General features: G+C 37.6%; 1 pseudogene; it reads left to right on the top strand.

Moving 5' to 3' along the window:
* Window positions 1–1170: 1170 nt before the first annotated feature.
* LOC105463588 (la-related protein 1B pseudogene) lies at window positions 1171–2407 on the top strand (annotated as a pseudogene).
* The last annotated feature ends 10101 nt before the right edge of the window (window positions 2408–12508 follow it).

Below are 12508 nucleotides of genomic sequence, written 5' to 3' on the forward strand. Positions count from 1 at the left end.
CCCTTTGTCCTTCCTCGCCCTGGGAGGGCCGCTGGGATGGGGCAGGCCCTCCGCCAGGCGGGCCGGTGGGCACCTGGGCGGGCGAATCCGTCAACTCCCGCGGGAGGCCAGGCGAGGGCAGGAGCCAGTGAGTAGCCATATCAATCTCCTTAGGGAGGCTCCTTCCGGTCCTCTGAGGCCGCCCTTCCTCGGAGTCCACGCCCCCGCGGCCAGTTACGTGTTCTGCGTGCTCCCGCCTCTCTGACTCCTGTAAAGGTGCTGGGCCCCTGCGTGCTACCTCTCAGATGCTGCCCGCGCCAGGTGAGGGGTCGCGGCTCCCGGCGCGTGGTGTCTCCCTCCGGGTGTGCGCTTTGGAGAGGACGGGGCAGGCGAGCGATTGGCGCTCGATTCAGTGCGGGGAAGGGTGGCAGGTCGGACGCTGAGCGGCCTAGGCTGGCGACGGCGGCAACAGTGGCTGTCTCTGTTGGGTTCTCTGCCACCAGCCGGAGCCGGTCGGTGCCCGGGCGGAGAGACTGGCAGTCGGGCTCCCTGGCCTCGGGGCCACCCCAACTGGGGCACCTGGGGCAGAGGGACCCGATATCTGCTCACGCCCAGGTGCCCGCAGCTCATTCTCGGGAAGATTCGCCAGCGGTGATTGCTGAGAGCCAGTCGCTGTTGTCCAAGGCGAACCGGCAGGCCAAGCATCAGCCCTGGGCCGAACGTGAGGGCAAAGAGCCAGCGAGGCAGGAGAAGGCTGCGGCCACCACCAGCGCAGGGACGCGGGGAGAGCAGTCTTCTGACGTGGTGCCGGCACGCAGCGTACCCCAGGAGGCTGTCCTCGTGAGGCCCCTGGCGCTGCATCTGGCGCACAAGGCGCATGGGCCCGGGGCCCCTTCAGCGGGGAACCGTCACGGCGGTCGCCGCAGTAGCCATTGCCACCGTTGCTGCGGATCCGTTGGCCGAGGACCCCCGGGAGCAGGCGGCAGCTGACCCTAAGGAGAAGTGGCAGCTGCCGCCGCTGCCACGGAAGGAAAATCCCTGGAACAAAAAGGCTACCCAGCACCTGTCCCCAGCCAGGACAGGTCCGCCGCCGCCAGCGCTGGAAACCCTGGAGTCAGAGTTCGGTGCCCTCAAAATTATAAAAGCAGGAAAACTTAAGACAAATTCAACAAGGCTAGTGATTTCAACGTTATGGAGAATTGGCCAACACCAAGTGAATTAGTGAACACTGGATGTCAGAGCGTCCTCAGCCAAGGAAATAAAAAGCCACAAAATAGAAAAGAAAAAGAAGAGAAGGTTGAAAAGAGAAGTAAAAGAGCAAACAAAACCAGAAAACAAAATTAAATGGTCCTGGTGAAAATGTCAGTGAGGTTGAGGCTCAGTCAAGTAATCAACAAAAGACAGCTAATAAGCACAAGTGGGTACCACTCAGATGATGTAAGACCAGAGAGTCAAGAAAGACCTGAATCCTGTCAACCTGAAGTAAGTAAATCAACACATAACAATAGAAGAAACGATACATGACGTTAGAGGCGAGATAGAGAAAAAAGAGATGATCAAGATGAAGTTTCCAATGTGAGAAGTGAGGGTGGTAATATCCGAGGTTCCTTTACAGGCCCAGGAAGAGACTGAGGATGGGGAAGAGGAGTAGGCAGAGAAAATCCTCGATTGAACTTTATTTATTTGGTTATCAAGAACATGGTGAAAGGAATGATCAACCATTTCAAACAAAACTTAATACCAGTATGATGTATTACTGTGATGATGGTACAGGTGTATGGGTGTATCCGGTGGAAGAAGCATTGGTTAAAGAGTACATGAAGTGTCAAATTGAAAATTACTTCAATGTAGAAAATTTTGAAGGAGACTACTTTCTTTGAGGAAAGATGGATGAACAAGGTTTCTTGCCTATTTCCCTGATTGCTGGTTTTCAACGTGTTCAGGCTCTCACTACAAACCTCATCTCATCTCTTAGAGGCACTGAAGGATGGCATAGAAGTAGAAATTGTGAATGAGAAAAAAGATAGAACCAGAAAAGTGGCCAATTCCAGGCCTTCCTCCTTGCAATGTGCCACAAACAGATTTCTCTCAACTGATTGATTGTCCAGAGTTTGTACCAGGCTGAGCCTTTTGCTCACATTCAGAGTCTGCCCCCAATTCTCCAAGAATTGGAAGCCCATTGAACCCAAAGAAAAATAGTGAAACAAGTATTCTTCAAACAACGTCTAGAGGGTTGTCTGCCAGTTTGCCTGACTTGGACTCAGAACCTTGGATAGAAGTAAAAAAGAGACATCAGCCAGCCCCAGTGAAATTGAGGGAATCAGTCTCTGTGCCTGAAGGATCATTAAATCAGCTATGTTCTTCAGAAGAAACAGAACAAGAAGAACTTGATTTGTTGTTTGATGAAGATATTGAACAAATAGGATGAAAAAACACATTAACTGATTGGTCTGATAATGATTCAGATTATGAAATTGATGACCAAGACTTAAACAAGATTTTGATTGTAACTCAGAAACCATGTTATGTGAAAGAACATCCTGGAGGAGATCAAAGAGGCAACCACATGTCTCAGGCAAAAATTATGTCTGAACTTGCTAAAGTTATCAATGATGGCTTATATTATTAGGAACAGGATCTATGGTTGGAAAACATGAAAACAAACACACAGCCATAAAGGTGAAAATACTAAGAACACCCTTTCTCATATAAAAAGATAAAAACAAGTTACTATGGGGGAAAACAAAAAAGTCTTTCCAACCTGCTGAATCAAAAGAAAGGTTTAACTCAGTGAGATGAATCTACACATTGCAAAGCATTTTCTCAGATAACTTCTTTCTAGTTTTTATCAAAGGATATTGATTTTTCACTATAGGCCTCAATGGGCTCCCAAATATCTCTACTCAGATTCTACAGAAAGCGTATCCAACCTGATGAATCCAAACAAAGTTTTAATTCTGTGAGGTGAATTCAAACATTGCAAAGTGTTTTCGCAGACAGCTTCTTTCTAGTTTTTATCGCAGGACATTGGTATTTCACTAAGGGTCTCAGTGGGCTCCCAAATGTCCCTGTGCAAATTCTACAGAAAGAGTTTTCCCAAACTGCTGAATCAAAAGAAAGCTTTAACTCTATGAGATGAATCCACACATTACAAAGCATTTTCACATATAGATTCTTTCTAGTTTTTATTGCAGGATATTTGGTTTTTCACTATAGGCTTCAATGGGCTCTGAAATAACCCAGTGCAGATTCTACAAAAAAAGTGTTTACAACTTTTTGAATAATAATAAGATAATGTTTAATTCTGTTAGATTAACCTACACATCATAAAGTATTTTTACTGAAAGCTCATTTCCAGTTTTCATTGTAGGATATCAGTTTTTCACTATAGGTCTCAGTGGCTACCAAATAACCCTGTGCATGCAGATTCTACAAAAACAAAACAAAACAGACTGTTTACAGCCTTCTAAATTAAATGAAAGGTTTCACTGTCTGAGTTGAATCAGGACATCGCAAAGCATTTTCACAGAGAGCTTTTATCTAGTTTTTATTGCGGGATATTGATGTTTCACTATAGGCCTCAATGGGCTCCCAAATATCCCTGTGCAGATTCTACAAAGAAAGTTTTTCCAACCTGCTGAATCAAAAGAAAGGTTTAACTCTGTGAGATGAATCCACACTTTGCAAAGCGTTTTCACAGATAGCTTCTTTCTAGTTTTTATTGTGGGATATTTGTTTTTTCACTATATGCCTCAATGGGCTCCCAAATAACCTTGTGCAGATTGTACAAAAAAAAAGTGTCCAATTTACTGAAACAAAAGTTTATCTCTGTGAGATGAGTCCACACGTTGCAAAGCTTTTTCACAGATAGCTTCTTTCTTGTTTTTATGGCAGGATAATTGTTTTTAACTAGATGCAACAATGGGCTCCCAAATGTCCCTTCGCAGGTTATACAAAAAATGTGTTTCCAACATGTGGAATCAAAAGAAAGGTTTAACTCTGTGAGATGAATCCACACTTGGCAAAGGGTTTTCACAGATAGGTTCTTTCCAGTTTTTATCATGGGATATTTGGTTTTTCAATATAGGCCTCAATGGGCTCACTAAGGTACCTTCACAGATTCTACAAAGAAAGTGTTTCCAACTTGCTGAAACAAAGGTTTATCTCTGTAAGCTGAATCCACACATTGCAAAGCTTTTTCACAGATAGCTTGTGTTTTATCGGGAGAACCCTCTCCCGATGTTTAACGTGGGTTCTTTTCTATTTCCTAAGTGTCTCAGCTGGGTTGAAAAATAAAGGGAAAGAGCACAAGAGAGAGAAATTTAAAGCTGGGTGTCTGGGGGAGACATCACATGTCAGCAGGATCCATGATGTTCCCCGAGCCAGCAAGTTTTTATTGGCAATTTTCAAAAGGGGAGGGAGTGCACGAATAGGGTGTGGGTCACAGAGATCACATACTTCACAAGGTAATAAAATATAACAAAGCAAATGGAGGCAGGGTGAGCTCACAGGACCACCGGATGAGGTGAAATTAAAATTGATAATGAAGTTTCTGGCACGCATTATCATTGATAACATCTTATCAGGAAACAGGGTTTGAGAGCAGATAACCTATCTGACCACAATTTATTAGGTGGGAATTTTTGTTCACCTGATAAGCCTGGGAGCACTGTAGGAGACTGGTGCTTATTTCATCCCTTTGGCTTTGACCACAAAAGACGGGACAGCTTAAAAAGGGGTCATATATAGGCCTACCTTCAGGGCACATTCTCTTTCTCAGGGATGTTCTTTGCTGAGAAAAAGAATTCAGCGATATTTCTCCTATTTGCTTATGAAAGAGGAGGAATACAGCTCTGTTCCATCTGGCTCACTGCTGGCCAGTTCAAGATTACCTCTCTTGTTCCCTGAACATCACTGTTATCCTGTTCTTTTTTTAAGATGCCCAGATTGCATATTGTTCAAACACACATGCTCTACAAACAATTTGTTCAGTTGATAAAATCACAGGGTCCTGAGATGACATTCATCCTCCTCATCTTACAAAGAAGATGATGGGATTAAGAGATTAAATAAACACAGACATAGGAAATCACAAGGATATTCATTGGAGAAGTGATAAGTGTCCATGAAATCTTCACAATTTATGTTCAGAGATTACAGTAAAGACAGGTGTAAGAAATTATAAAAGTATTAATTTGGGGAACTAATAAATGTTCATGAAATCTTCACGATTTATGTTCTTCTGCCACGGCTTCAGCCGGTCCCTCCGTTTGGGGTCCCTGACTCCCCAAAACAATGTTTAGTTTTTATCACAGGTTATTCTGTTTTTCACTATAGGTCTCAATGGGCTCCCAAATAACCCTGCGCAGATTCTACAGTAAAACTGTTTCCAACCTGCTGAATCAAAAGAAAGGTTTAACTCTGTGAGATGAATCCACACATCTTAAAGCATTTTCACAGATAGTTTCTTTCTAGTTTTTATTGTGGAATATCAGTTTTTCACTATAGGCCTCAATGGCTCCCAAATGTCACTGTGCAGATTCTACAGAAAGTTTGTTTCCAACCTGCTGAATCAAAAGAAAGGTTTAACTCTGTGAGATGAGTCTACATATCACAAGTGTTTTCACAGATAGCTTCTTTCTAGTTTTTATCACGGGATATTTGGTTTTTCATTATAGGCCTCAATGGCCTCCCAAACATACCTTCGCAAAGTCCACAAAAAAAGTCTTTCCAATTTACTGAAACAAAAGAAAGGTTTATCTCTGTGGGATGAATCCACATATCACAAACGGTTTTCGCAGATAGCTTGTGTTTAGTTTTTATCGCAGGATATTCGTTTTTTTACTATAGGCCTCAGTGGGCTCCCAAATGTCCCTGCGCAGATTCTACAGAGTGTTTTCAACCTACTGAAACAAAAGAAAGGCTTAACTCTTCAGGAATCTACACATCACATAGCATTTTCAAAGTTCGTTTCTTTTTGTTTTTTTATCGCAGGATATTGGTTTTTTCACTATATGTCTTAATGGGCTCCCAAATGTCCCTGCAGAGATTCTACAAAAAGAGTGTTTCCAATCTGCTGAATCAAAAGAAAGGTTTAACTCTGTGAGATGAATCCACACATCGCAAAGCATTTTCACATATAGCTTCTTTCTAGTTTTTATAACGGATTATTCGGTTTTTCACTATAGGTCTCAATGGGCTCCCAAATAACCCTGCGCAGATTCTACAAAAAACGTGCTTCCAACCTGCTAAATCAAAAGAAAGGTTAAACTCTGTGAGATTAATTTTCATATCGCAGAGTTTTCACATATAACTTCATTTTAGTTTTTATCGCAGGATATTGGTTTTTCACTGTAGGCCTCAAAATGGGCTCCCAAATGTTCCTGCGCAGATTCTACAGAAAGTGTGCTTCTAACCAGCTGAATCAAAAGAAAGGTTTAACTCTGAGATGAATCCACACATCGCAAAGCGTTTTCACAGATAGCTTGTGTTTAGTTTTCATCGCGGGATATTCAGTTTTTCCCTATAGGCTTCAATGGGCTCCCAAATAACCCTGCGGAAGTTCTTAAAAAAAAAAAAAAAAAAGTTTCTAACCTGCTGAATTAACAGAGACATTTAACTCTGTGAGATGAACCCACGCGTCGCAAAGCCTTTTCACAAATAGCTTCTTTCTCTTTTTTTTTTTTTTTTTTTTTTTTTGTGAGATACTCTGGTTTTCACTATAGACTTCAGTTGGCTCCCAAATGTCCTTTCGCAGATTCTACAAAAAGATTGTTTCCAACCTGCTGAATCAAAAGATGAACCTTTTTTTTCTTTTAATGTATTAGGAAGTTTTGAGTTATTAATAATAGACCTGCATAATTTCTCTTTTAAAATCAGAAATACTTTAAACATTAAAAGTATAATAAAAATTGAGGAATATACTTAAAACTTAAAATGAATTAAATTTATGTCTTGAAGATTTGTAGAACAAGCATATTACTAAAGAGTTGCTAGTTGAGCAGACTATTCTGCCCTTAACAACAGTTTAGCTACTTACAAACATAAATGCTATATAAATTTAACATTTTATTTAATAGAATTACTTCATGTTTTTGAAAAGAATGAAGATATTTTTAAAAGCTTCAACAATTTTTCAATTTTATCATGAGATGTTTTGTATTTTATATTTTATTTTATATTCCCAACTGATCTATGTGATATTTATTGCCATTCTCATTTTAAAAATAAGGAAACAGAGTAGATAATATAACATGTACAATATCATGGAAATTCTATGTGTGAGAACAGATTTTCATACCTAACTCTGATGGGTTCAAAGGCTCTATATACTTAAAATTCCCTCTGCTTCTTAATTATGGTGTTTAGATTTTAATTGTGAATTAAATCTTGGACATTCACTATGTAGTAAAGATTCTGAACAAAGAAACTCAGTTTTCTTCCTTATTAATCTTCAAATTCCTGAGTTTAATGAAAATTAAAAAGAATATAAAGTTTATTTATGATATAGGGATTGGCAGAGTATCATTCTTAAGTACTTGATATTTTTGTAATGCTGTATTCACACTATGCTAAAATGGGGAAAGTATTTTAAATAACATTTCATGAAAATATTTCTTGTTTTTTGGTGAAACATGAATACTTTAATAGGTTGTAAGTCTTTATTCATTTGCAGTGTGTTTGAGTTTTTAAAATAATGAAAAGTCATCTAAGCATACACCTTCTTAATAGACAGAAAGTTATAACTTGCATACTGAACTTTGATTTAAGAAATATGCTAACATAAAGTGAGATATTTTCTTCTACGTTTCATAATCTTTCTCTGGAGAAATCCTAAAATTGAAGCACCAAATTTTTTTTTAATTGTGAGAATTTAAGTTTGGTGTTAGATTTTCCACACTTTCATTAGTTTTACTCATGAGTCCCTAGGATAATAATTTTTGTATTTTCCTGCTCTTCAATGGTATCTTCATCACAATCCAAATACATTGATCATTAAATGTTTAAATCTTTGAAATCTTTATTCTAATGGACCATACAAATTAGTTATATAATCTGCCTTGAATTATTGATAGTGGCCACCGAAGTTTTAAATTTCCCTTAGTAGAATCTTGTCAAATTTTTGATTATTTAGTTCAATTGGCACCACATTGCTGAGATATTGAAACACTAGTAATTGCTAGTATTCAAATGAAAAGAACACACAGAATACAAATAATTAGGCACTGGTATTCTTGACCCTACCCCTCATTTCCTCTATAACATCACTGAGCAATGAAACAAAGCCAATTAAGAAGTTAATACCAAGGTCACAAAAGGAGAAATAAATGATGTCTTCATAAAGGCTTAGCAAAAAGTGTTCAGTTTTGAATGATTTCAGAAATAGTTTATAAAACTCTTCTCTCCCTATGCTGATCCAACTCTAGGTGGGCGTCCCGCTTCTCCATACTTCAACTTCCTCCTTTCCTCTCTGCTTTCTCTTCTCTGTCTGTAGCGTCTGAACCATCCCCTTTTCTCTTACATGCACTGGCCTATTCTAAATATACCCCATTCCTTGGATATTAAAATAATATCTTATAGTGTAGTTAATAATAATGACCAAATTCTCTGTTTTGTTTTAACTTAAAATCTTGTGTACTGTAACATTTGCATAATTTAGTTGTTATAAGGAAAGGCTAAAAGTTCACTGAAGGATTTAGGGTTGCTTTATCAACTCTTACTTTAGATTCTCTAATCTCCTTCAATTAGTTTATATCCTTGTAGGTCCTGACGATATGAAAACTTGGTTAGAAAAGAGCAGGAAGGGTTGATTTTCAAAATGCTATCAAGTATATGATTGAAATTTGACCGTGAATGGATACTAAATGAGTCCAAGAATAAGACAATTCATCTTAGCAGTTATGTCTGATGTCTTTCTCTCAAACTGATTCATCAAAAATTTCAGTCTGATAAACAGACTGAAAAGCATTCATTTTAAAGATGACTTAACTAGTACATTCTGGGAATACGCTACTCTGAATGCATGTAAAAATACCATAAAAACCGTATCTACTTTCATTGTCGATGATTTCAAACCTTCTGTTAGAAACAAAAGATAAGATAGCAAACATCCTTCCTTTCCTGAATTACAAGAGCTTGCTGGGCACATCGAAGACATTTTGACCAAGGAAAAAAAAATGCATACCAAATTAATAACTCTTAAGATTAAGCAATTAGCTAAACCATGGTTAAGGAAATGACTGTGTCTAAACTAGAAAAAACCCATGGCCAAAATTGTAAGAAAAAGGAATACTGCGGGAAAAATTGCCCTGTCCTACCTTAAAATATAACATCTATTAAATAAATGAAAGACAAACATTGCCCAATAAAAAGTTGACCCTCAAAAAAAGAAGTCATTCCCATCTGTCCACAAATGCCCTTAATAGCAAAACAGTTTCTGGGTTGTATCAGTGCCATATTGTCATTCATAAAATCTCCCACTTTCCATTATTTCTTTCTTAGAATAATGAAAAACGTTCAGTAGTAGGAATCTTGAATGACCTTCACATTTGGCCTTCTATCTCAGCCACTTCTTTTCTCTGTAGAACCTCTCATTAATCAAAACATTTGTTTTGTTTTGTGGTTCTATTCTGATGATTATGTGGGGAAGAGACCTACATTTTCAATGTGGTGATACCGTTTTAAATTTTGAACAAATATCTTCCTGGAAATTCATGAAAAATAAAAAAGAAAAATCAATAGTATATAATTTGATAATGAACCAGGTTGATTACTGTATTCATTTCCTTTTGCTTCTGTAGCAAATTTACACCGATTTAGTGACTTAGAATTATATATCTATTATCTTACAGTCCTGGAGGTAAGACTTCCAGAATGAATCTGAAGGGACCAAATCAAGGCATCTGTAGTATTGCATTTATTTGGGAGGCTTCAGGGAAGAATCTGTTTCCTTGCCTTTTCTAGCTTCTAAAAGTTGCCCAGATTTCTTGCTTTATGACCATCTTTCTTTTTCTTCAAAGTACTTTACTCCAATCTCTTGTTTTATTGGCACATCTCCTTTTCCTCACTTTGACACTTTTGACTCTTTCTTATAAGGATCTTTTGTTTTATTACACTGGGCCCATCTGCACAATACAGAATAATCTCTCCATGAATCTCAAGGATCTTAATGTAATTTCATCTGCAAAGTTATTTTTGTTATGTGAGCTAACAAATTTATTGGTGTTTATGACATAGATGTCTTTGGTGGGCCATTGGCCCACTGCAGTTACCCTCCACTGTTTATCTTTGAAGTTGAATCTCCTCCTGATTGTTTCTCTCCCAAAGAAAGTTTATATGTGGGACAAATAACACTGAAAGTTCTCAAATGACATGGCTATGATCTTAAAAAAGTGTCCTAGGTAGAGAGAAAGTGGCTTTATGAAGACCAATGTCTATTGCAATTGCATACTTCTGGAAAGGATTTATTAATCCTTTTAATAGACATTTAATATGTTTCCCAACCAAAACCACTAATGCTTGGGGCTACAGTTTTGATTAAAATAAGAACGGAGAATATTTTAAGTTTAGATATTAAAATACCTCACAAAAATGCACAAATCATACTCTTGTAATGCTTTTATTTAAAGGCTAATATATGGTTCAGCCACAGATATAGCATAGGCAAGCACAAGGATTCTGAGAGTCTTTCAGGAGTAAAATTTCCACAGTCCTTTTGTGTACATAAAGACATGTTTTGTTTCTAATGTAAATCACCATCTGTGTCATGAATCTTAACTTTGGGAGATCCTAACACAGATGTTCCTAGTCTAATTGCTGGTTTTCTAGTCATATCAGGCTGGTTAATCTGTTATGCCCTTCAAAACTATCAATGAACAAATGAACTCTGGCAGTAGTAAGGTAAGCTTTGTACTTTATGTAACATGTTCTGAATTCCACTGACCTTATCTTGGCCAACAGCCAAAACCATATACCTTGGCATCTCCCAAGATAAAGATAGAATTTATCAGTTCATTTGAAAATTAACTCTATCCTATGAAGTCAACCACCTGATGATCTACCAACATTTTTTAATTGAAATTACTTGTGATCATTTCTTCTCGTGCATCTATTGCAATATTTATAGAACAAAATGCTGGTGGAAAACTGTCAGCTATTATTTTTGCATCATGAAATGAGGTATGGGTAAATAAGTCAAATTATTCTTACCAATTATGGTAGTATTTCACTAAATATTAGTTACATTATTAAAATAAAATTACTATGAAAGAAGTCATTTTATATTACAATAGCATTTTGTAGGGCTTCCTAACAAAAGCAGTCATTACCTGTAAATTAAATGTTGTCATAGGCCATGGTGTAAGTCAAGGGTCAAGTTTTAGTTAAATCTGAAATCTCAGTGCCTTTTGGGGCACAGCCATATGACCTTTTATATTACATGGTTATATCGACTAGTTTTCATCATGAGCCTTGTATTTAAGTCATACTTACTCTCTCCGAGCTAAATCCTTATTTAGGTTTAATGGGCTTCCATTTGCAGACAACTACTAAACATTTTGTTATGTTTATTTCATAGTTACAAATTGGACATATAATTTATATCCACAAATATTGAATTTCCCAGTACAATATCATCTGGGCTGTAGTCATCTACAATTTAAGTATGGCAGAAAGCTTCTTTTGGGAATCCTTGATTGACATTGGAACTATCAGACACAGTATATGTTTTATCACATTGCTTCTAAACTGACATTAGTTTTTACTTTCTGAGTATTTTAGTATTTTTTTTTACCTCAGCAGTTACCCTTCTGAAAACAAAAAAAAAATATGTATATCCTCTCCATGCACTAAGTCATGCAATACTTTGATGAGTTGGATCACAGTACATATTTTAATACAACAGGTATTTTGGTCTTAAAGCAATTTTGTATTCCTCTCTAATAGAAACAGTTACTACAAAACCCCAATGACAAGATGTCAAATGTTTTCTAAATGACTTATACTTTGAAGTGACAACAAAAAACTTGTCCCAAATCCCAATGGTTTACACTGGCTAAAAGTAAGAAGTTTTTGTGTGGTGGCCATATGTTTCAGACACTTCTAAAATTATTTGAGCATGGGAAGTGCTAATGTTGGGTTGTGTGTTTTTGAAACACTAAGAAAGCTTGCTTTTCGAGAAAAGATAATCAAATTTGACCGTTTTCCTTTTAATTTTGTGAATAGATGCTAGTAATATTTCAAAATGTGGCATGAAAAACTAAATAATCCAATCAATGAGTACACCCATTGATTGATTTTGGAGCTGACTTAGAGAGTAACTTAACTTTGGCTGTCTGAGTAATGTTTTTATGACCCTTGCTCAAGTGATGACAAGAAATTTTATCATTTTTTTCTGAGCTTTTCCATATCTGGGTTAATTAGCTGTACTCTGGTGATCATAGAATTGATAAGTATTTGTAATTATGACTTGGTCTTCAGATTCATTTATCAACATTATATAACAAATAACAGTACTTTCCCACCTAATCAA

This window comes from Macaca nemestrina, chromosome 3 (assembly GCF_043159975.1).
Source record: "Macaca nemestrina isolate mMacNem1 chromosome 3, mMacNem.hap1, whole genome shotgun sequence".
In the NCBI taxonomy this organism is placed as follows: Eukaryota; Metazoa; Chordata; class Mammalia; order Primates; family Cercopithecidae; genus Macaca; species Macaca nemestrina.